General features: G+C 41.7%; 1 protein-coding gene and 1 non-coding gene across 3 annotated transcripts in view; one reads left to right on the top strand and one right to left on the bottom strand.

The window, feature by feature from the left end:
* The window catches only part of LOC124622144 (protein goliath), a 639,805-nt gene that overhangs the window by 594,954 nt on the left and 18,895 nt on the right, over positions 1-25,956 (bottom strand). The gene's annotated exons all lie outside the window — the stretch shown is intronic.
* Positions 1,855-1,928, top strand: Trnat-ugu. Its single transcript has one exon. It is a non-coding gene; the product is annotated as a tRNA-Thr (tRNA).

Below are 25,956 nucleotides of genomic sequence, written 5' to 3'. Positions count from 1 at the left end.
AGGACAGTATTTTAAATATTTAAATTCAGTCAATAATTATATCACATAATGAACATCAAATTTATGTTGCCCTTGCAAGCCGTTGCATAGCCGCTCTGCAACTAGGACGGGATAACTGGGTGACCGTTTAGGCATTTTAATAATAGTAATCCGTACTTGGTAGTGTACCGTCTCGCCTCGATTGCTTATTGGTCACGGTGGTACCGCAGCTGTTACACCTGCATCATGTACATACGAATTGTCAATGGAGTGTCTTGTTTTCTTCGTTGTTCAGGCAGATCATCTGCTACAGGACTGCTTCTTTCTTTTCTACATCTTGTGCTGCACAGTAATCTCATCCTGCAGCAAGTCCTGCTTCTGTGGATCATATCTCTTACCTTTGTTTATAAACATCAGTGACTTGCACTCTTTTCCAGCCAGGTAGGAATGTTTGTTGTGCGTGGGATTCACCATAAACATGGGCTAGTAAATGCACTAGTTCCGTAAGCTGTTCAGTGTGGAATCTAATTGGGACTTCGCGAAGCCTGGTTATTATATTTGAAGCCCAGTACCCTGACGTCAGTTTCCTAAAGCAGCTCTAAAAATGTCTTTTGATAATTAGAATTATTTCCAAGCACTCTTAAGTACATAACATTTCTAGCTATTCATCATTGTCGCCTGTAGCCAATTGTGTAGCAAATTCGTCTTGTAATTGTGAAATAGTTGGTGTAATTATCGTTTATAGCAGCTTTATTTTTATTATGCTCTGTATTTATTACCAAATGGAAATGTTAATTAACAAATATTGAATCATAATTTTTAATTAATGTAAAATTTTATCTTTAATTACTGGTCGTATGAAAATAATTCAGAATTTCATACAGCTATTCGAAATGTCTTATTGTTAAATGAAAAAAATTACACACATCAATTATACTGTTCACTCTCTCAATCTCCAGAAAAAAAACTATTTTATTTCCTGTTTCATGTTTCCTGAAAATTATAGTTTCTTGTGCGTACTTGCTAATCCCGCAATTGGTAACCTATACATATTTAAAAATGTGTGTATGTGTGCGTTTATGTTCCACATCACCACCTAAACCACTGGACCGATGCCAACCGACCTCAATACACTTATTCCTTACTGTTAGGTAACAATCCTTGTGGGCGTTCGGACCACCTCTGAATCATAGTTCAGGAGGTACGACATAATAAACGATGAGATGCGCGAAAAACTGTCCATCATGCATGACGTTTAAATTTATTACTTCTATGCTACTACATCTACTCGCAACACAATTTTCAAATGGTTTCCACATATCCCGCTAAATCAACCTACAAAATTATATTATTGTATGTCAAATAGCTCAGGAGATATGACGTCATAAACGCTGAGATGTGTGTGAGAGTACCGCGCCATGTGTTAAGTTAACGTATTTATTATTTATTCCTAAGACACTCCTCCAATCGAGTCAGCACAGGGAAATCGCCGTCATCTGGCAGCGCTTTTGACAGTTTTCAGCTGCGAAGCGCGAACGGTTGTAGACGAAAACAATAACCGTCTACAGAGCTATGAAGAGGCGTTGCCAAAGAGACGTTTGCAAAATCGGGTCGTAGACACGCGAATCAGCTCCGACCAGCGTACAGAAACCGTCCAGTATCATGTCACATCGTGTCTTCCGCATAATTTCAAAGATATTTTCACGAATACATGGAAATGAATTTTTTCGACATTTTACCACAAACAGTTCATTTTTTCTTTTTCGTTTCTAACACGAAATTCGCAAAATGATTATTCTGGCAATTCCGAGTTTATCAACAAGTAAGCGGGAGGCGTGCCAGAGATGAAACCCTGCAGTCGCGCTATCCTCTGTGTCCTCGGTGGCTCAAGTGGATAGAGCGTCTGCCATGTACGCAGGAGATCCCGGGTTCGAGTCCCGGTCGGGGCACACATTTTCATCTGTCCCCGTTGACGTATGCCAACGCCTGTAAGCAGCTAAGGGTGTTCATTTCATTGTTAATTTCATTCTAATGAGCTGCACGGGTGTTCATTTCATTGTAATTTCGTTCTAATGAACTGCATGGTCACCGATGGTATCTGTTCTTTCGGACATGTCCTCTTAGTATATATAAAAAATGTTAATTTTATTAAAAAATATGAGTCAATATTTGTTAATTAGCATTCCAATTAAATAAAAATACAAAAGGGAGCCCAGCGACTTTACGAGACGTTTATGCTACCGAATCAAGTTACCGATGACTATGTTAATACGTTAGAAATATTCTATACTCGAAGAGCGTATGGAAATTTTCTTATCCTCAAAGACGATTTTATGGAGCTTTTTTTTTTTATTACTTTGACGTACTGCTGTAGGAAATTAATGTCCAGGCAGTGACATTCAAATCCTATACGAATACGACAACAATCGAAGAAAATCAGTGTGTTAGGTTCCTTTCTGAGTCCGGAGCCTTGAGTTCGCGCCGTATTTCTCAGCGACGGGTCGAGTCGGCTTATCCCTGCAGTAGGGCTGACGCTGGCAATGGCAACGCCGCAGCGGCAGCCGCTTGCACTACACTGCAGCACCGGCCTAACTGGCTGCCTGCATCTTCGTCCTGATCCTTCTGTGCTGATGCTAGCACCATAGTGACCACCTCTCCCGAATCTAGCTTACTGTTCTGCCCGACGTTGTTGTTGTTGTTGTTGTTGTTGTTGTCTTCAGTCCTGAGACTGGTTTGATGCAGCTCTCCATCCTACCCTATCCTGTGCAAGCTTCTTCATTTCCTAGTACCTACTGCAACCTATATCCTCCTGATTCTGCTTAGTGTATTCACCTCAAAGTTTTTTATTTCTTCTCCATGGATTTTAATACCTACTCCGAATTTTTCTTTTGTTTCCTTTACTGCTTGCGCAATATACAGATTGAATAACATTGGGGAGAGGCTACAACCCTGTCTCACTCCCCTCCCAACCACTGCTTCCCTTTCATGCCCCTAGACTCTTATAAGTGCCATCTGCTTTCTGTACAAATTGTAAATAGCCTTTCGCTCCCTGTATTTTACCCCTGCCACCTTTAGAATTTGAAAGAGAGTATTCCAGTCAACATTTTCAAAAGCTTTCTGCCCGACGTTGTTGCCTTTAAATTCTTTATGAAACCACCACTTCCTACAGGCGTAAGTATCGTCACAGTTCAGGTAGCTAAGACCGAGGAATCGACATCGTAGCGGCATCCATAAGTTTTTCCGCGATTCTGGCTCGTATACACTGGGGTGACAAAAGTCATGGGACATCTCCTAATATGGTGTCGGACCTTCTTTTGCCCAACGTAGTGCAGCAACTCCTCGTGGCATGGACTCAAAAGTCGTTGAAAGTCCCTTGCAGAAATATTTAGCCATGCTGCCTCTATAGCCGTCCATGATTGCGACACTGTTGCCTGTGCTGAATGTTCTGCACGAGCTGACCTCGCGATTATGTCCAATAAATGTCCGATGGGATTCATGTCCGGTGGCCTGGGTGGCCAGATCATTCGCTCGAATTGTTTAGAATGTTCTTCAAACCAATCGCGAACAACTGCGGCCCGAAGAAATTCCATAGTTGTTTGGGAGCATGACTTCGACGAATGGCTGCAAATGGTCTCCAAGTAGTCGAACATCCACAGGACCCAGTCTCTTCGATGTAAAGACAGCCCAAACCATTTTGGAGCCAGCACCAGCTTGCACAGTACCTTGTCGACAACTTGGGTCCATAGCTTCTTGGGGTCTGCGCCACACTCGAACCCTACTATCAGCCCTTACCAACTGAAATTGGGACTCATCTGACCAGGCCATGGATTTCCAGTTGTCTAGGGTCCAATCGATATTGTCACGACCCCAGGAGAGGCGCTGCAGGCGATATCGTGCTGTTATTTTTTATTTATTTATTTATTGTTCCGTGGGACCAAATTAAGGAGAAGTCTCCATGGTCATGGAACGAGTCAATACATGAAATTATAACACGATAGTAGAAACAGATAAAACCAAATACAAGAAACGTATTCAGGCGACAATTGGTAAGTTTAAATAAAGAAAATCAACAATGTAACACTGGAATTTGCTTAATGTTTCAGCTCTTCCAGGAGCTCCTCGACAGAATAGAAGGAGTGAGCCATGAGGAAACTCTTCAGTTTAGACTTAAAAGCGTTTGGGCTACTGCTAAGCTTTTTGAGTCCTTGTGGTAGCTTATTGAAAATGGATGCAGCAGAATAGTGCACTCCTTTCTGCACAAGAGTCAAAGAAGTGCATTCCACATGCAGATTTGATTTCTGCCTAGTATTAACTGAGTGAAAGCTGCTAACTCTTCGGAATAAGCTAATATTGCTAACAACAAACGACATTAAAGAAAATATATACTGTAAGGGCAATGTCAGAATTCCCAGACTATTGAATAGGGATCGACAAGAGGTTCTCGAACTTACACCACATATAGCTCGATCAGCCCGTTTTTGAGCCAAAAATACCCTTTTTGAATCAGAAGAATTACCCCAAAAAATAATACCATAGGACATAAGCGTATGAAAATATGCGAAGGACCTCTGTCGGTCGTATTGCTGCCATAGCCCATTAACGCCAAATTTCGCCGCACTGTCCTAACGGACCCGTTCGTCGTACGTCCCACATTGATTTCTGCGCTTATTTAACGCAGCGTTGCCTGTCTGTTAGCACTGACAACTCTACGCAATCGTCACTGCTCTCGGTCGTTAAGCGAAAGCCATCGGCCGCTGCGTTCTCCTTGGTGAAAGGTCATGCCTGAAATGTGGTATTTTCGGCACACTCTTGACACTGTGGATCTCTGATATTTAATTCCCTAATCATTTTCGGAATGAAATGTCCTATGCGTCTAGTTCAAACTACCATTCCACCTTTAGTATGTTAATTTCCGTCGTGCGGCCACAATCAGGTCGAAAGCATTTTCACATGAATCATCTGAGTACAAATGTCAGCTCCACGAATGCACTGCTCTTTTACACCTTCTGTACGCGATACCACCACTATCTGTATATGTGCTAATCGTTATCTCACGAATCTTGTCACCTTAGTGTACTGCGTGTATTGCATCAGTACGTGTTGAAACAGTATGATTATAACTCTTGTTATAATTCCACATAGGTGAAATTCAGGCCCAATTACATACTGACTTAATCGAAAAGTTAACATTTCAAATATACTTACAGTAACTAGGATAGTATTTCATACTGAAGTCAGTGGATGCTTGTTATCGCACATGCACAATTATCTAGCGAACTACTCGTTAGCGGCCTGATGTTTACTGGGCTGTTTATGCTTCTGTTATCGTATACTTTCACCCGCTGCAGTGTTCGCTATTCGTTACGATGCACACTGTACACGTGGGAGCTCAGTAAAACAAGAACAGGAGTAACTTGGACGAAACTTCCAATTAGTACAGTCCCAAATTTGGATAAATGCAAGATAACGTGCGTCGCCATGAAACAAAAGGCGCTGCACACACATTCCAGGAAGGCTCTGCCGATAACTGATAACAGTAGCTGGACCGATACAAATAAAATGCTGTTGACTAGTATTAGTTGGATTTATTGTCGGTACGAAATTTAGCGAGCAGACGATACAGTACTTAGCCCGTCTAAGATGTCAATAAAGAAGATAATTTAAAAAATATGAGTAACTTTTTAGCGATCGTTAAGTGGGTTTTCACATTCGTTTTTGTAGATGCAGACGTACAATCCAGGGTTGCCTGGTAAGTAAAGTTGACAGCGACCAGAAAGCACTCAATACCAGTTCATGTCAGATTTCTATCGATCCAGTTACACCCAAGAGTTTTCTAAGACCGAGCTTTTAGTAGTATTATTTGAGTAAAACAACAACGACATGATTTTGGACTCCATTATCTCCATTAAATGCACCAATACGTGCTGTTGCCCGTCCATATTCTGAACTTCATTTAGCACTTAGGTAAATGGCGTCAGAATATGTTAGGACACCTGATACATTGGTGTACAAATGCAGATGTAATCTGGACGTTACACACATTTTTCCGAGTTATCTGAACTTACTGCTCACTTGAAAATGGCCATAGAAGTGAGACATGTAGACTTTTATCTGATAAGTACAATAAAATAAAGGAACATACTCAGTTAGGAATTTATTTTATTGCTCTGTAAATGCTACTGTTCGTTTGCGACTGTGTCAGTGTGCGTCTGTGTTATACATCTAAAGGTTCGGGGGTTGACCCACTGGGTTTGATGATATTCTTCTGGCATTTATCGATACTTTCATTTCTAGCTATGCTTTGTGTGAGATTTGCGAAATACGTCTTTTTCGGGTATGTAACACACCATCATGCTTCAACAGAACTCAATTCTAGCATTTCTCTCTCTCTCTCTCTCTCTCTCTCTCTCTCTCTCTCTCTCTCTCTCTCTCTCTCTCTTTCGCCCGTCTCAGTGCTATAGTGGCCTCCTTGATATCATTTTGTAACTTTTATTCTTAATTGATGCTTGATCATATGCGAAACCTGATAGTCAACATAATGGTACTATGTCCTCCCGATTACATCGCTACTATTCTTTTTCCTGCTTGTGTGTAAATCTTAAATGCAGAATACATCCCAATTAATGAGCCAGATTTGGGCTCCTTCCACTGTTATTTTTGTGGTACGACCGTTCCTTTTCACCTACAGCCCCATGACAAGCTTTCATTACGCGGTTTATGTAGATATGAATGCAGCCAGTCGCTTTCTGAACTTGATATAATTTATTATACCATTAACTAATTTCCGAGCCATGTTCAAAATCAGATGCAAGTATTTCTGTAATACCTCCTTCTGATATTAAGCCTGCAGTGACCCGAAAACTAGTTACTGGTACAAAAAAATCGTACCAAATTCAAAAAGTGAGGGTTGCATAGAGTCAAGACACTTTGAATTGCACTTGTTAGGGGAAATGATGGGCAGACGAGTGTCTAGTAAAACTCTCTTGCGTTCAAACCTGGTGGTGGTGGTGGTGGTGGTGGTGGTGGTGGTGGTGGTGGTGGTGGTTGTGGTTAGGGGTGGTAGTGATAGCTTTTCAACTGACAACGTCGTGATTTCGGTTGTGATGATGGTAATAATCAATATTCTTTCAGATTTCTGTTTTGGATTAGATGGCTGCAGCGATTCCACTGATGAGCAATTATTGTTGTTATTGTTCTTATGGCGGTCATTTTGTTAATCGTTGTTGCCACTGGTATACGATCGCATGATAGTTTCTTGAGTTATGGAGTTTTGTTAGTGTTTCTATACTGATGGTATACTTTATGACCACCTGCTTAAGAGCTTGTTTGTTCGTCTTTGGAAGAAATACATCATTGATTCTGCGTATCAGGGATTCGGCAGTTTGTTGGTGGGTTTTTTTGGAAGTATGTGGCATTAGATGTCTACGCACAGGTCATGTAATTCGCCTAAATAACGGGCCGCTCATTTGCGTACGCGGTGATGGCGCTCGATAGCGACCCAAATGGTTCCCGTAGGATTTCCATCAGGCGAATTTGGTCGCAGACACATCAACGTGAGTTCACTGTAACGCTCCTCAAACCACTGTAGCACGGTTGTGGTTCCGAGACACTGACAGTTATACTGCCGAAAGATGACATCGCAGTCGGGGAAGACATCAAGCACGAAGTGATGCAGGTGGTCCGCAGCTGTCAGCGTGTCGTTTATTACTACCAGAGGTCCCATGCAAGTGCAGGAGAATCTCTCCCATAGCCTAATACGACAACCACCATCCTGCATCCGTGGTAGGTTGCACGTTTCGAGCCGCAGTTCACCTCGATGACAGACTACCATCGACCCAGTATAGCGAAAATGTGAGCCGACACGTTTCCATTGATCGACGGTCGAACCCCGACGGTCCCGTGGCCATTATAGCCGTAACTGACGATGTCGTTGGGTTGCCAAGTGAACGCGTGGTAGAGGTCTATTGTGGAGCTCCATGTCCAACAATGTACGATGAACGGTGTGCTCCGAAACGCTTGCGAATGAACCAGCATTGTACTCTTTCGGCACAGATGCCAGAGATCCGCGTCTATCCTACTTTATAGAGCAGACAAGCCTCCGAACTCCACGTCGTGGACGTCCACCCATTTAGCGCCTAGTGGTAGTTTCACTGTCCTCCTACCTCTTCCCGTAGAAGCTCACAACAGTAGCATGTGAACATTCGACCAGCTTTGCCGGTTTCGAGATACTCGTTCACAGGTTCTGCGTAATAATAACCCGTCCTAAGTCGCTTATCTCAGTGGCTTTCCCCATTTGCAGCCCGTATCTTCGTTAAGCCGTCGGCACACGGGCCATGCTGTCGAACGTTAACGTTGAGCGTGCCAAGTTCAACGTGCTGCTGAACGCTCAGGATCGATGCAACTTGTGCATACGGTACGTGGGCTCCAACGTGGTATACGCGATCGCAACGCACTCCAGCGGCAGTTAAGGGATGTTTCCAGTTCGTAAATCACAGTTTACTCAACGGTCGCGCGTAAAATTCCCACGTTAGCTCTATTAAAACGCACATTTCCTCCATCGTCCTGGAAAAGGAAAATACCATATCCAATCAGTAAGGACACAGGTTTATAAAAGTTCCATTACAAACAGTGCATTATAAATTTGGAATACTTCTCCGTATATGAAACATTATTTCATCATTCCCACATTTTAGTAAAACCCCAAGGTCAGTCTTACTTGATCACTGTTCCTACCCAGTAGCAGAATCTTTGCAACATGTGAATTACGAAGCGTAAAAGAAAAAGGATCAAATTATCTTTATACAAGTAGCGTAAGCTCCCCTGTAGATTAAGGTAGATTAAGCCAATCGAACAAAGTCACCCCTAAAAAAAAGTGAACTTATTATTATTATTATTATTATTATTATTATACAAATTTGGCCGTTAAAGACCGTGAAAACAGTTATTTCTTGCGCTTCTGGGAAGTCTTCTTTCTCTCAGTCCACACTTCTTTCATTCTTGCGCTGAAGGCGGCTTTTCTCTCTTCAGACCATTTAGTTCCACAAGTCGTCTTAATTTTCACACCGAAACCCGTGAATGAATTCAGTTTTTTCTAAAAAGGTTTCTGTTAAATATTGTTTCCTGATCTATGTCCATTTCTTTTACATTTCTTTCTGTGTTGATAAACCATAATTTTTTATTTTTTAGATTTGCGATGTACGAAAATATTTGTTTTGTAGCCTATTCGGGTTCATCCTCATGATGTGAGCCTAAAAGGAGCATCTTCTTTTTCTAATTTCGTCTATAATTTTGCTGCACTTCGTATACACTTCTTTGTTGCTTTTTAGTCTGTATACAGGCTTGCCTTGATCATCTGTTATTTTCCTGTGTCCAAGAATTGTCCTCACAATTCTTCTTTCACGATTTTCTATCTGTTCTGCGTATGTAAAATTTGCCAGTGTTTCTGATGCATATAGTATCTGCGGTCTAATGACAGTCTGGTAGTGTCTGAGTTTAATGTTTTTGGATATACATTTTTTTGAATACATTTGTCTGCAGTAGTGAGTTGCTGTCTCTAGTTTTTGTATTCTAGCCCTGCAGGCTGGATGACCTTTTGCCACAGGCTGAATTAGTTCACCAAGATATTTAAAATGTTTAGATACCTGTATTTTCCCGTATTTCGTAGTTATTTTCTTTGGTGGATTTTTGATATTTGTAATGATTTCTGTCTTTTCAAATGAAATTTGCAAGCCTGCTTTTTCAGTAGTTTCTTTAAGTAATTCTATTTGTTTTATTGTGTCTTTTTGTGTGTAAGCTAAACAGCCGAGATCGTCAGCGAAGGCAAAACAGTTGGTTTCAATGGCTTTGTAGCACTTCCCTCCAATTTGGACTTTCTCAACTCTGTTTTTGCGTGAGTTTTCTCCATTCTGCTATGACTTTATCCAGAACACAGTTGAAGAGTACCGGGGACAGCACACCTCCTTGTCTGACGCCGGTTTTGACCTCGAAATGCCGTGAAATTTCTCCTTGGAATTTTACTTTTGATGTTGTATTTGTTAATGTTTCTTTGATTATGGTGATTGTTGTTTCATCTATTTCATATTCTCGAAGTGTTTTGATGAGTGTGTCCCTATCGATTGAGTCATAAGCTTTTTTGAAATCAATGAATGTTATGAAATATTTCTTGCTCCCTGTAGATAAATAGTTCATTGTTGTTTTGAGGTTAAAAATTTGTTCGGCGCAGGATCTTCCTGGTCTGAAGCCAGCTTGATATTCTCCAAGTTTTCCCTCTATAATTGGTGATACACGATTGAGCAGGGCTTTTGATAGAATTTTGTATGGGACTGGGAGAAGCGATATTCCACGATAGTTGTTAACATCCCTTTTGTCACCTTTTTTAAACAAAGGGTGAATTAGGGCAGTTTTCCAGTGACTTGGGATTTTCTTGGTTTCCCATATTTGTTCAAGTTCTTTGTGTAGTGCTTCTACTGATGTTTCCCCCCAAGCTTGAGCATTTCTGCTGTAATTGTGTCTTCTCCACATGCTTTCCTGTTTTTGAGATTTTTGATTATGTTTGTGATTTCTTCTCGTGTCGGAGGTGTTGAATGTGTTGGTAATGTTTCTGGTTGCGTAAAACAGAGTCTGGATGGGTGTTTGGCAGTTTAGGACTGTCTCAAAATATTCAGCCAGGATTTCACAGTTTTCAGTATTGTTGGTGGCGAGAGTCTTATTATTTCTCATAAGGTTTAGGCAAGGGGACTGGTATCCTCGGAGTTTCTGGTTGAATGTTTTGTACCAAGCTGCTGTGTTGCATTTCTTGAAATTCTCTTCGATTGAGTCCAGTTGTTGTTTTTCATATTGTCTCTTGGTGTTGCGAATAGTTTTCGAGGCATTCTTTCTGGCTTGCTTAAATTCATCAAAGTTGTTTTCAGTTTTATGTGAGTTCCACTTTTTCCAGGCTTTAAGTCTTTCATACAGAACTTCATTACAGTTGCTGTCCCACCACGGGTGTCTCGGTTTGCTCTTTTTTGGAAAGGTTGTTTCTGTTGCCTCAATCAAGTTGTTCTGAAATTCTTGGAGGTTTTGTGAAGGGGAGAATGTTTTTAGTTTTTTCTGAAAATCCTTGAGGTTAGAGTTGGACTTAAGGTTGTAATTTCTCAGGGTTGTAAGATCAAAATTTATTTTATTTCTGTTTTATATTCACCGTTTCTGCTTTTCTGTTTGTTTTGTGGGATCAGTTTAGTTTTTATTTTCGTGATCGGAGTCGAGGTTTAGAGATTTTCGGACACGTGTGTTCAATATTTCTTTTTCACATTTGGAGGAGATGGCAACGTGATCTATTTGAAATTCTCCGATACTCTTTATCGGAGATACCCAGGTTTTTTGTTTTCTGGGAAGATGTTTAAAACGTGTTGACATTAGCTTGAGTTTAAACTGCTTACAGAGCATAATTAACCTTTCTCCATTTTTGTTGGTTCGTTTGTGTGCGGGAAAGTTGCCGACAATATCGCGGAATTTCTTTTCTTTTCCAATCTGAGCGTTAAAATCTCCTAGAAGTATTTTTGCATTGCTTTCTGGGATTTCTGATATATGATCCTTAAGGTTTTCCCAGAATTCATCTGTTTCTTCCCTATTTTTAGCATTATTTTTGTCATTTATGGGAGCGTGAACATTGATTAATGTGTATTTTTTATTTGCACATCGAAAAGTGAGGAAAGATGTTCTCGATGATGTTAACCAAAAATGTTCGACAGAGTTCAGAATTTGTGTGTTTACAGCAAAAGCTGTGCCAAGCTGAGGGCATTTCTTCATTACAATTTTTCCAGGTTTTCCTTTAAATATTCTGAATTTGTTTGATTCAAATGTGTTTTCATCAGTGAAGCGAGTTTCTTGTAGCGCCACAATTTGTATGTCTTCCGTGTGTAACTGGTCTGTAAGGTGCTTAAGTTTTCCCACTTTGAGAAGGGAGTTTATGTTGAGAGTTGCTATGTTGAAGATTTTTCTGGGTTTAATCTTGTTGGATTTGCATGGTGTTGCAGACTCCCCAGAATCCATGGGTCTGCTTGCGTCGTTGCCGACGGTGGATTGGCCACCTGGGGTAGTTTCGTTATTGAAAGACATTTCCATCAGGCGTTAAGATTGTAACTTTTGAAATTCTTCAAAGTTGGGGAGATTACTTGCGTAACCTACCAGGAATACGACTAACGTTGTTAGCGTTAGAAGGTTTTCTTGAAACAGCCGCCTCTAACATGAGGAACAGACGCTGCCCACAAGCCGCCCAATCTGGGTACAGACGCTTGCAGTTATAGATTTTTGGTTCCACCACTCTCTCAGCCGTTGGGAGTGAACTTATATTTACATAACATCAAATATTATAGTATTTACTTACATTAAACTAATAGTAAAGTATCAGAACCTAATAAAAAGTGAATGTTGGGAAAAAAATTTGGAAGCGTCAAAACGCGAACTACCGCCCCAACAAACAACTCAATACACGACAGTGACGCTACTCATTACGCTAAACCAACATCACACCCCACATATCTAATCATATTATATTACCCCTTGCTGAAAACCTTAATCGTAGATATGTTACTAATTGAAATTTAATTATAACAAATTGTACCAAGAACAATGCGTTTTGGGTGGATCTTCAGTGTCTCGCTGCCTTTAAATAGCCTACTCCCATAATACGCAAGTTACAATAATTCTTTTGCCACTAATATGTTTCTCATTATTTTATTGGAACGAATCACACAGTTAACAACGGGTTTTCCAGTGATTCTCAATTTGCTGGTGCTCAGAAACGGCATATAATACATATTGGCTTGAAATGAATGCCAATATGGCGCCTCACAACTCTGTACTGAAGGGAGACGGTGTGCGTGTGACGTGGGTGGCGTTGTGCCATCTCATTGGTCAACGCTAAGACGCACGCTCAGAGTATCTGACATGCAGATATAGCTCTGCACGTTCGGAAAGACTCCCAAACGTGCTATTCCACGCTATGACGTTAGAAACTCGGCGCGCTCAACGTTCGGATGCACGGTCCGTGTGCCGACGGCTTTAGAGTGATGCCCAGTCCGTTGCTGCTCCACTTGCATACTTCTGTTACCGCGCTACCAACGCCACCAGGCAGCATCCAGCATCGATATTACCGCATTTTGGAGAGCCAAGGTCATCGTGGAACTAATCACTCTCTTTGCTTCTGCAACTGGTAGTTGCAGTGGTGGTGCTCGTGTGGGTTACGTAATTCCACGTACCGTACGGCAAACAGTTGTGGGGCGTAAATTTGATCACTAAACGAAACTGACTGCATTGTGTACCCAGACACTAGTGGTGCGTTGTGTGTGAAGGTGTAACACGATGAAGGAACCAGACAAGGGACAAAATACCAAAATACGGAGCGCCGAAAGCGATCTAGTCGATGTCGCGCTGAGATAAGCCGCCAGACACACTTGACCTGGCCGATCATCAGCTGCTGTGTTGAGTCACTGAGAGAAAACAAGGTGGTCACGTGTGCTGCAGTGGTGTAACGCTCTCCTGCAACTGACGCCGCAGCTTACAAAACAAAGGTATCAGTCCGCGTTATGCACATATCTTATCAAACAGCGTCACGGAATGATCCGAACAAAGCCGCTGACTCGAATGAAGACTTTCATCGTCTAGGTCAGAGATAAGTGCTGTATCACGTTATCACACTGTGTCCTTTCCACGCACGGTCACGGCTAGTCGAGTCACGAGGTTGTGGGTATGTTGGTGGACGTCTTGTGTGCGTAATATGCTTTGTTTGGGATTCGCTGTGGATACTCTACAAGTTCTCTCTTGTATCGCATAAATTTTATTTTAGTTTTTTTCTGTAGCCGCTCGGTGACTTCTACACCTTCATCTGCATCTGCACTCACGCCCGGGTTCCCGGGTTCGATTCCCGGCGGGGTCTGGGATTTTCTCTGCCTCGTGATGGCTGGGTGTTGTGTGATGTCCTTAGGTTAGTTAGGTTTAAGTAGTTCTAAGTTCTAGGGGACTGATGACCATAGATGTTAAGTCCCATAGTGCTCAGAGCCATTTGAGCCATCTGCACTCATAGTCCTTAGGACAATCCATGGTGCTTGGCGGATACTTAGTGTGAAGTGTTTTTCTTGCTGTTTTAGGGATTTAAGTAGCTGCTAGCTCGCTCATTGTAGTTGATGTTGATTCAGAACACTTCATGGATCTGTCGCCCGACGTCATATCTGATATATTTTTAAAATTTTTTTTTTAGTCTGGCCGCCGTATAGCAGAGTACTTGGTAATCAGTGGGTCATTCCATGTACGAAAAAGCACGTCCACTACTTTCCTTTTTCGAATATATATTTCCTTGAATGGGTGTACAGATCATTATAGTGCCTCATGAACTATAGTAGAACACAACTTTTCATACGACACACGACTCGAAGGCTCAACATGACCAAGATTACAATATATTCTATTTGTCACAAAACTGTCTTGTTGTTTGTTTTGCTCTTGGAGAGAGTGGTTGCTCCTTGACTGCAACCCACCGCTAACCAACGACACCAAAATGTAAAAGACCCCGCCCACAGCAGGCTAAGCAGTTTACTTGTCACACGTTGCCGTTTTCTTGTATTCCACACTTACCGTTTAATGTCTGCACATACGAAAACAAACACCCGCGCACAGTATACGTTCCGCGACTCGCTCCCTACGTAATATTATTCTGTCATCTTTGCACTACACAACTAGTGTGAAACGTCGTTTGCCTAAACGGCATATAACACTGCAAGTGCACCACTGGCTGTTTCAACTTCTCGTTCCATCCCCGAATGCGCCAGAAAACGACTGCCGATAAGCCTTCGAATGTGGTTAAATCTCCTATTTTATTTTCACGGAATCTAGCTGGACGAATGCCGGAGGATGTAAAATGTTGCTTGGCTCTTCTTGGGACGTTCTCACTCAGAAAATTAACAGAAAACCACACCATGATACGTAATAACCCCACTACAGTGATTACCACCTCAGCTGTAAGAGAGTCTCTGCTGTGCTTTCACGCTTACAAAGCGGACTCTTGACGAAACGTGCTCCTCTTCTTTGGATTTTTTCTATTAGCTCTATCACTTGGTTAGAGTCCCAGACACACGTGGTTGCACAAGAGTTTTCGAACAACCTACATTCGTGGGTGTACAACACTTACCACGGGTTCTTCCAATGAATATCAACCTGAAATCTTGCCTTTCTTACTATTAGTTTCATAGTGTCATTTCTTTTAGGTCCTCAGTTCTGTTTTTTAAATAACATTTTTTCTTTTAAGTAACTTCCGTGTGGTTAAGCTGCAACCAATAGTAAATGCTGAAGTTGGACTTTCCACAGGAAATAAGCATACTTGTTTCACAGTACTTTCATGAAATGATCTGGATTGACAATTCACAGAAACTACTTACGTGCTGGAAACACAGTGGTGGTCAACATCACTGAAATATATCTTATAATTAAATGTTTCCCTGAGGCATTTAAGTCTCTTTTTATTATCTACGATAATGATCGAAGCAGACGAAATGAACTAAAATTTATGATGCAGCCGGGACTTGAAACCGGGTCTTGGTGCTTGCTAGGCAGAAATGCTAATCATTACACCACCACGACGATTAACATTGGTACACGAACTACCTAAGGTGGGTGCCCTTCCCAACACACACTTTAATTCATTTTTCCCTTACATATTGTCACTACTGCCAGGGCTCTCCGATAATCATTTCGTCTCAGGGCAACATTTAATTATAAGACCTATAGGATTACCAATGGCACAAGGGCGTCCCATTACGTCCAATGCTGGGGTGCTTGCCAATATTGGGGAGCCCTGGCAGTAGTAACAATATGTAAGGGAAAAATGAATTGAAGTTTGTGCTGGGGAGGGCACTCAGCTTAGGCAGTTTGTGCAACAATGTTGACCACCATACTGCGGTGGTGTAATGGTTAGCGTTTCTGCCTAGCAAGCAAGATCCGGGTTCGAGGCCCTGCCGCAGCACAAATTTTAATTCATTTCGCCTGCTTCGATCACTACTGAAATAAATAAAAACGGTGTGAACTTATATGGCTCTCGTGGGCAGTCGAGCATTGCAAAGGATGATCGTAAAATGTAGTATCCACGGAATGAGACTGACAAACAAGGGAAACCATATTCATCTGAAAAAGACGATTAGTTAGCCTGTAGTTAGTTGTGTTGGTCGATTTGTGGTGTTCTGTAATTAAGTAAGTTATGTGCACCTCTTTGTAGCTATCGTGGTGTCTCACCCACTTACTCAGATAACTTCTTTTGTTAACTGTTATAGTGCTCTTTTTATACAGGGTGTTACAAAAAGGTACGGCCAAACTTTCAGGAAACATTCCTCACACACAAATAAAGAAAAGATGTTATGTGGACATGTGTCCGGAAACGCTTAATTTCCATGTTAGAGCTCATTTCAGTTTCGTCAGTATGTACTGTACTTCCTCGATTCACCGCCAGTTGGCCCAATTGAAGGAAGGTAATGTTGACTTCGGTGCTTGTGTTGACATGCGACTCACTACTCTACAGTACTAGCATCAAGCACATCAATACGTAGCATCAACAGGTTAGTGTTCATCACGAACGTGGTTTTGCAGTCAGTGCAAGGTTTACAAATGCGGAGTTGGCAGATGCGCATTTGATGTATGGATTAGCACGGGGCAATAGCCGTGGCGCGGTACGTTTGTATCGAGAAAGATTTCCAGATCGAAGATGTCCCGACAAGAAGACGTTCGAAGCAATTGATCGGCCTCTTAGGGAGCACGGAACATTCCAGCCTATGACTCGCGACTGGGGAAGACCTAGAACGACGAGGACACCTGCAATGGACGAGGCAATTCTTCGTGCAGTTGACGATAATCCTAATGTCAGCGTAAGAGAAGTTGCTGCTGTACAAGGTAACGGTGACCACGTCACTGTTTGGAGAGTGCTACGGGAGAACCAGTTGTTTCCGTACCATGTACAGCGTGTGCAGGCACTATCAGCAGCTAATTGGCCTCCACGGGTGTCAATCCTCATTTCAATGCAAATGTTCTCTTTACGGATGAGGCTTCATTCCAACGTGATCAAATTGTAAATTTTCACAATCAACATGTGTGGGCTGACGAGAATCCGCACGCAATTGTGCAATCACGTCTTCAACACAGATTTTTTGTGAACGTTTGGGCAGGGATTGTTGGTGATTGTCTTGATTGGGCCCCATGTTCTTCCACCTACGCTCAATGGAGCACGTTATCATGATTTCATACGGGATACTCTACTTGTGCTGCTAGAATATGTGCCTTTACAAGTACGACACAACATGTGGTTCATGCACGATGGAGCTCCTACACATTTCAGTCGAAGTGTTAGTACGCTTCTCAACAACAGATTCGGTGACCGATGGATTGGTAGAGGCGGACCAATTCCATGGCCTCCACGCTCTCCTGACCTCAACCCTCTGGACTTTCATTTATAGGGGCATTTGAAAGCTCTTGTCTACGCAACCCCGGTACCAAATGTAGAGACTCTTCGTGCTCGTGTTGTGGACGGCTGTGATACAATACGCCATTCTCCAGGGCTGCATTAGCGCTTCAAGGATTCCATGCGACGGAGGGTGGATGCGTGTATCCTCGCTAACGGAGGACATTTTGAACATTTCCCGTAACAAAGTATTTGAAGTCACGCTGGTACGTTCTGTTGCTGTGTGTTTCCATTCCATGATTAATGTGATTTGAAGAGAAGTAATAAAATGAGCTCTAACATGGAAAGTAAGCGTTTCCGGACACATGTCCACATAACATATTTTCTTTCTTTGTGTGTGAGGAATGCTTCCTGAAAGTTTGGCCGTACCTTTTTGTAACACCCTGTATATGAATGCTTCAGTAAATTTTATTATTTTCTAAGCAGTAGAGGCCTACTACTCCACATGTGGCATGGAAGGTACTATTTTATGTTACTGGGCAGCAAATGGAAGTAACTTGCGAGGTTAGAGTACCGCATGATAAGCTGTTCGGCAGTTTCCCAGCCTCTGATGGAAATAGGTTCTTTGGCACCCGAAATGTAAAAAGTGGAATGCTTCGTTCGTCCCGTACGCCTAAGATGGAGGATCGTGCGCTACGTTTAACGGACGTAAATCCTGGAACCACTGTGCAATGATTGACAACAACGAAACGCGCGAGCGGGACTTCATGAACAGCTTCTGTACTTTGTAAGGTGTCAGGCAAATCCAACACCTTCCATGAAAACCCTGACATGATAAGCAAATCCAGTAGCATGTCACATAGCTCCGAATAAATCGTGACATCAAATTAACCAAAAGTAATACGAGTAACGAGTGAGCAAATGGAATACCACAGACTAACACAAGAATGCCTAAATGCATGTCATACCTTCCCACCGTGAGACAGACGCAGTTCCGAGGGGAGAAACGAGAACAGAAGCCGAGAGCAGAACCGTGTTAAGCGAGAAGGCCCTACGATAAGGGACGGACACCCACATCGCCAGCTAACCGCTACGACCACACCACCCGCAAGTTTTTAGCGTGAGACTTTTTCGCGTCTCTGTTACGTTAGGACCACCCCCCAGCCCATGTTAAAAGCTAGAGCCTTCCAGAAGAACAGTATAGATTTTACGTTAATACTAAAGGACCACACCAGCTGCAAGTTTTAGCGTGAGACTTTTTCGCGTCTCTGTTACGTTGCAAATTTTAAAAACATTGCCCCACCACGAAAAGTATAACGTTTTTCATTGGATAGACAGAATTTTTGTAGGCAGAGCTTAAGGTAAACATTGAGACACTGATTGGTCAGATGAAAACACAGCCAGATAGTGTTTTTAAACCAACTTCGGTAAATTGTAGTAAGGAGAAAATAGGAGAGAGTTGCTTCCGAGACGGAGAGGTGAGCGGAGCTGTGCTGTCCACCGCCCCCTGACGAACACCGACAAGGTAATGAACGCACGCGATGCCCCATAACAGCGCATAAAGCTTCACTCAGAACTGCAGAAGTCTCATCTGTTACACCCCCTTTTTGCGTAATATTAGTGTCGATCGTCAATTAAAGCTCATGGTGTTCACATTTGCCACTTGAAGTAAAAATCTGAAACGCAATGATTTTTCTGTTGTTTAGTTATTGAGAAGCAACATCAGCCACTGTAATTTACGACAAGTTAGAGAAGTAATTAAAGATAATTGAGGGTCACTGTAGACCATTTTGATAGTTTTCTCTCTTGTGAAACTTAATTTAAACCTAGATTATAGATGTGATATGGCATTGGTCATCCTTCGATCCATTGTAGAACTTGGAAACCGACTCAGGAAATATTCGTTCACATTTTTGTTGAACGCAGTTGGTTTTTATCATCCTGTATTAAAACATTTCCTTTTATCAATAGTGCAATTTATAAACAATGTTTTGTGAGTAGAATAAAATTTCCAATGGTAAACTTAACTGCTTTATCGACGTTATTTTACCAGCTAACTAAAAATAGGAAAGCCTTGAACCCCTTCCACTAAGTTTAGTTAGTATTAAGATTCTTTTACAGAGAGTGCAGTGGAGCTGACGCTGAAATCATTAAGTATTTGGTTATATCATCGCTAGTCTCACTGAACTCTTCTGAATTCTACATGTCATGTGTGGTCTGGCGTCTCCTTACCAGCAACAGGTCCCAGGTTCAAACTAGTCAATTCAGAGCGTCGTTGCGCGAAAGTGGTAGGGAGACACGATATAGAACAAACAGACACCACGCAGAACGTTTAGAACTTCTAAGACTTCACGACTGCGTACGCCGAAGGGCAAACGGGTGTACTGCCACGGATGGACTTCACGTCGAGCACCACCTATGAACAAGTGCCATGAAAGGATGTCACGTTGAGCCCCTCAAATCTATGAAATGATGCCGGCCATTTTGGCCGATCGGTTCTAGGCACTTCAGTCCGCAACCGCGCTGCTGCTACGGTCGCAGGTTCGAATCCTGCCTCAGGCATGGATGTGTGTGATGTCCTTAGGTTAGTTAGGTTTACGTAGTTCTAAGTTCTAAGGTACTGATGACCTCCGATGTTAAGCCCCATAGTGCTCAGAGCCATTTGTTTTTGTTTTTTTTTTAAAGAAATGATGCTTTTGTTGCCCCTGTGATTATCAGACGTATTTTTCTGATTTTGATGAGTACTAACGCCACACAAAATATTAGATACTTCTTTGAAACATGCTTCATAAAACAGCATCAGCATGAGCGTCCAATGATATCCACTAGGTCATTCATGTGTGTTATGAACAATAACGGCCCTTTATCACTCGTCTGGACTACACCCCTAGCTACTTTTACACAAGGAGGTTTCTCTCCGATATGAAAGACGTTCTGTGTTGTTTGCTAGAAACTCTGATACATCGTACGCTCGTCTTTTGTTCGTTAGATGTGAGTATGTAATTACGTGAGAGTCAAGGAATCATAGTATGAAACTGGCCTCCGTTCTCTACCGCCTCCTGGGTCACATGGTCAAAGAGAGCGATCTGTGTTTCACAAGATCGTTGTTTTCAAAATCCATGTTAATTCTAATTCTCGTGCACGATTATAAACATAGACTACGAAGACTGACATTAATTTAACTTGCGACAGTCCCGAAGGAGGCCTGCCACCATTGTATGAATACTGAATACGTCTTGATCACCATGTTTGGACTACTAATAACAAGAGACCAGTTGTTCTTAAAGCTCTGTTATTTGCGCGTTTCGGGCATAGGCCATCACCAGAACATGAGATAAATGAATTTAACACATATAATTTTGTTAAGTTATTTCTCTCTTAACATTTGTGCTAAGAGGCTCAGTAACAAATGCACTACTGTTGTCTGCGGACAAAAAGCAGTGTTAAAGAAGTAGATGGCTCTCACTAAACCTCATTGTGTGATGTTTACAAGAACTGGCTGTGACGGAAATCTTCGCCTTGACATTTTAGCACGACGTCTGGATAGTTTTTGCGATGTGTTTCATTTCAAACACATACAAAGGGATACATCGTGATGTTTCTTTCCTCGAGAGTCATCCAACGGAAAGGAAGGAAGGAGCACACGATCGGATTGAAGGATGGGGAATCCAGCAAAGAAATCAACCTGGTAATCTTCTCAAGCATTTGGAGATACTAACGGGAATTGGTTGGGGCGAAGCCTTGAACCGCCATCCTACAGAGTCCAAAACGGAAACAATGAATATCGATATTTAATGTCCCGTCGACTACGAAATCGATAGACGGGAATCGGTACAAGTAAGACAAGGAAGAAGAAGGGAATCAGCCGCGCCCATTGCAAGCGAATCAACCCACCAATCACCTTCACCGATTTAGGAAAACGATGGAAAACTTTTAATGTGAGAAAATGGGGATTTGAACCTCTCTTCTCTCAAACAGGAGTACAGTTGCATAAGGACTAGCATACCCGCTCAATAGGAAATTTCATAAATCCATATAAGTTTTAAATAATGAAGAATACAGTTGCATCAACGTATCAGTAGAGTAAAACATCACTAATATTTGAATATTAGCCCTCTTTGCGATCTGTTACTCGGTGCAAGACTTATGTCGTCAGCCTAATCATTTACTATATATTTACAGAAGCACCCTTCCATAAATTTATTCATTTATTAAAGACCATCCTAATCTGGGAAACAGCAGTGCAGTTGCTCGGTATTTTGCCGTCCTAATCGAGAACTTAAAAATGACGTCCTCTCTTTTTTACTACCATCGGTCTCCCAGATATTCCCTCCCTTGCAATCACCAGCAAAACAAGAGGCACAATAACGCAGACCTCCTATTATACTTTTAATAATTAAACTACGGTGACTAGTTTTCATCATTTTCTGGCGGAGTCGTCAGTTCTTTTAAAACTGACTGAGGACAACAAATGTCCTCAATTACTTATTTTTCATTCTCAGTCTTTGTAATTTCCCAAAATAATTGAAATACGAAGAATGTGCTGAACATTTTCAAAAATGGTTCAAATGGCTCTGAGCACTATGGGACTCAACTGCTGAGGTCATTAGTCCCCTAGAACTTAGAACTAGTTAAACCTAACTAACCTAAGGACATCACAAACATCCATGCCCGAGCCAAGATTCGAACCTGCGACCGTAGCGGTCTTGCGGTTCCAGGCTGCAGCGCCTTTAACCGCACGGCCAGCTGAACATTTTATACTAGAACTTAATTGAATGTACCATAGCAACCAAAGTTGGCATCAATTACTTATTTAACTGCAACAAAATGAACTAATAAACGAACGATCAGGGTCGGGCTGGGTACAATGGGCCCTGGTATTGATGCGAGGGACCCGCGATAAGGATGAATCCTACAAGGGAGCCGGCAGCGGCTGTAGCCACCCCGGGCAGCTGAAGCGGAAATATTTTAGGTTTCAGTACGTTTTCAACACATTTTAAAATTCTAATTGTTAGATGGAAAAAGATATCAAATTAGGTCTCGGGGCATACGCAGCAAAGAACTCTAAAAAATTCGGGTATCTTATAGTAACACAGGTAATAGTTCAATTAAAATTTTAATGGAAATTATAATTTAATGATTAAATTATAAAATATGCTGCTGTTATTGTCTTCAGTTATAAGACGGTTTTGATGCATCTCTCCATGCTACTCTATCCTGTGCGAGCCTATTCATCTCTCAATAACTACTGCAGCCTACATCTTTCTGAATCTGCTTACAGTATTCATCTCTTGGTCTCCATCTACGGTTTTTGCCCCCCACCCTTCCCTCCAATACTAAATTGGTGATCCCTCGATGTCTCAGAATGTAACCTGTCAAGCGATCCCATCTTATTGTCAAGTTATGCCACAAATTTTATTCTGTTCTTCCTCATTAGTTCAAATGGCTCTGAGCACTATGCGACTTAACTTCTGAGGTCATCAGTCGCCTAGAACTTGAACTACCTAAACCTAACTAACCTAAGGACAACGCACACATCCATGCCCGAGGCAGGATTCGAACCTGCGACCGTTGCGGTAGCTCGGTTCCAGACTGAGCGCCTAGAACCGCAAGGCCACTCCGGCCGGCGTTCCTCATTAGTTAAGTGATCGTCCCATCTTACCTTCAGCATTCTTCTGTAGCACCACATTTCAAAAGTTTCTATTCTCTTATTGTTTAAAGTATTTATTGTCCATCTTTCACCTCCATACATGGCTACACTCCTAACAGAAACCTTCTGAAAAGACTTCCCAACACTTAAATCTATATTGGATGATAAAAATTTTCTGTTCTTCGGAAATTATTTCTTGCCATTGACAGTATACATTTTACATCCTTTCTGTTTTATTTTGCTGTCCAAGGGGCAAAACTCATTACTACTCTAAGTGTCTAGTTTCCTAATATGCTTCCCTTTGCGTCACCTGATTTAATTCCACTACATTCCATTATCCTCGTTTTGTTTTTGTTGATGTTCATCTTATACCCCCCTTTCAAGACGCTGTCCATTCCTTTCAACTGCTCCTCCTAGTCCTTTGCTGTCTCTGTCATCCGCAAACCTCAGTTTTTATTTCTTCTCCCTGAACTTTAATTCCTACTCGAAATGTTTTTTTGGTTCCCGTTACTGCTTGTTCAATATAGAGACTATATCAGGGATAGGCTGCAACCCTGTCTCACTCCCTTTTCAACCACTGCCTCCCTTTCACGCTTGTCGACACGTTATAACTACCGTCTGGTTTCTGTTCAAATTGTAAACAACCTTTCGCTCCCTGTATTTTACTCCAGCCACCTGTAAAATTTGAAAGAGTATTCCAGTCAACACTCAAAAAAACTAAGTCTACAAATGTAAGTTTGACTTTCCTTGACCTATCTTCTAAGTCGTGTGACCAGTTTTGTAGTGTTCCTATATTTTTCCGAAATCCAAACTGATCTTCCCCGAGGTCTGCTTCTACCAATTTTTCCATTCTCCTGTGAAGAATTCGTGTTAATTTTTTGCAGCTATGACTTATTAAACGATAGTTCCGTTATTTTCACACCCGTCAGCAACAGCTTTCTTTGGAACTGGAATTACTACATTCTTCTCAAATAAAGACTGCGTTTCTACCACGTTAACGCACCTGGTGAATTTTACTGAAACTTGACTAATGAATCAGAAACTTAGATCTTTGAATTACGCGGCAGAGTTATCTATAACTTTGTCATGAAACACAATAGCAATGTTGTTAATAAACTCTGTTTCAATGTTCAAGGTTTCGAATGCTTCTAAGAATTCTTGTCTTAAAAGCACACGAAGCCTAGTCTCCATACGCTTTGAAGCAGGAAATATCCTTTAGCATGTTACTTGTGTAAATGCGACCGTCAGCAAAATGCAGTATGCAACATAGAGATTGCAGTATGCACTAATGTCTAAATTATACTGAAACAACAGCATGCAAGCACGAGGCATACAATTATGTCACGTCGATACACGAGTCATGATACTCTCTTCCTTGCTATTATTTGCGTTTACGTCAAACTTTAAGACAACGGCAACTAATTTGTTTGAGAAAAAAAGAGTAGTTCTTTTCTCGTGCTGCGAGTCTCAGACACTCAGACTTACAGACAGACGTCAACTCATTTCTATGAATAGTTCTGACGAACTGTACTTACGTTTTACTCCTTTTCGATGTGTTTAAAGAGAAGTAGAAAACTTAGCTTGTGAATACGTGATCCCTTATCCACAGGAAATAATAGTAGAACTAGAAACATCAACAGAACCTCTCAACACAACTGACGCTCGACAAATGATCTGCGGAGATAACAACAAAAAGAGGGACTGAAGATGGTATGGAGCGAAGTCGCAATATGATCGCAAGCCAGCGCACGTGCCTCGCTTCAGCGCTTGACAGCGATGGGTCAGGGTCATTTTTGTTTCCGTTTCGTATAAGAAGCGGCTACATTAGTTTTGAGATAGCTAGAGGCAATGTGTTTGCTTTCGTCAAAGTAATTAAAGATCTATTAAGCAACTGCTCCGTATGCTTTTGGGAACTATTCAGTGTTTTCATTTCTCCCCTTTCATTTTCTTTCCTCTTCATTTGTTCAGTTTTTTCGCTGTTTGATTTGAAATTAATGTTTTCTGCCCTTTGCGGCCTCTAAAATTTTGTCGCCCCAGGGGCCGCCTAGTCTTGCCCAATGGCAGAAGCTGCTCTCGGAAACAGTCGAGGAGAGAAAACACCTGAAGAATATGTATCTTGGGGTCTACGTAAAGGTGGATAATGTCACTAAAAGTGTACATGATTAAGAGGACGTAGTTATTAAAGTTAGCTGAAAGTTTTTGTGTAATGGCAGCGCCAGAAACAGAACTTCAGAACCGTTTATTTAATCGTTCCCCCTCCCCTCCGCTAAACCCCCGTCCCCCAGGTATTTTAAACGGCTGCCACCTGTAGATTTCACGGTGCGCTTGTTACGGTCGCGAGAGACCGGTGGTAAAACGATGTGGTACCCGAAAAAGTAAAACACTTCTTTTTTAATTTATTTCTGCGTTTTTAATTTCCTATGTACATGGTTGGGTGGACTGTTCAAAATTTGATTATTGTCGCATGAATCCTAGCTACGCTGGAATGGCACAAAATGGTTGCCAAATCGTTTTATATTTAGGCGGCATTTTCAGTTGCAGCATTCATCTGAAAGCTGAGTGAAATCTCCAGGAAACCCCAGACAAAAATTAAAAATCCGTCTTCAGCAACTGCAGCTGTATATATATATCAAAAGAAACAGCAGCCAATTGCACAAGGGAAATTTAATTGCTTAACCGGTGTCAGTCACTTAGTGCTCTTCTTCAGACTTTATTTGCACTGACACTCGCAAATATTACGATAGTTATACCTTTCTGAAGAAGGGCACTAAGCAGCTGAAACCGGTTAAGAAATTAAATTTCTTTTATGCAACTGGCTGCTGATTATTCCGATATAATTAAAAATATGTTAGAGCGTGTATGTACATATGTGTTTTTTTATTTGGTGACATAGGGCAGTCTGATCACT

Source organism: Schistocerca americana, chromosome 7 (assembly GCF_021461395.2).
Source record: "Schistocerca americana isolate TAMUIC-IGC-003095 chromosome 7, iqSchAmer2.1, whole genome shotgun sequence".
In the NCBI taxonomy this organism is placed as follows: domain Eukaryota; kingdom Metazoa; phylum Arthropoda; class Insecta; order Orthoptera; family Acrididae; genus Schistocerca; species Schistocerca americana.
This window is presented reverse-complemented; position numbering and strand designations above follow the sequence as displayed.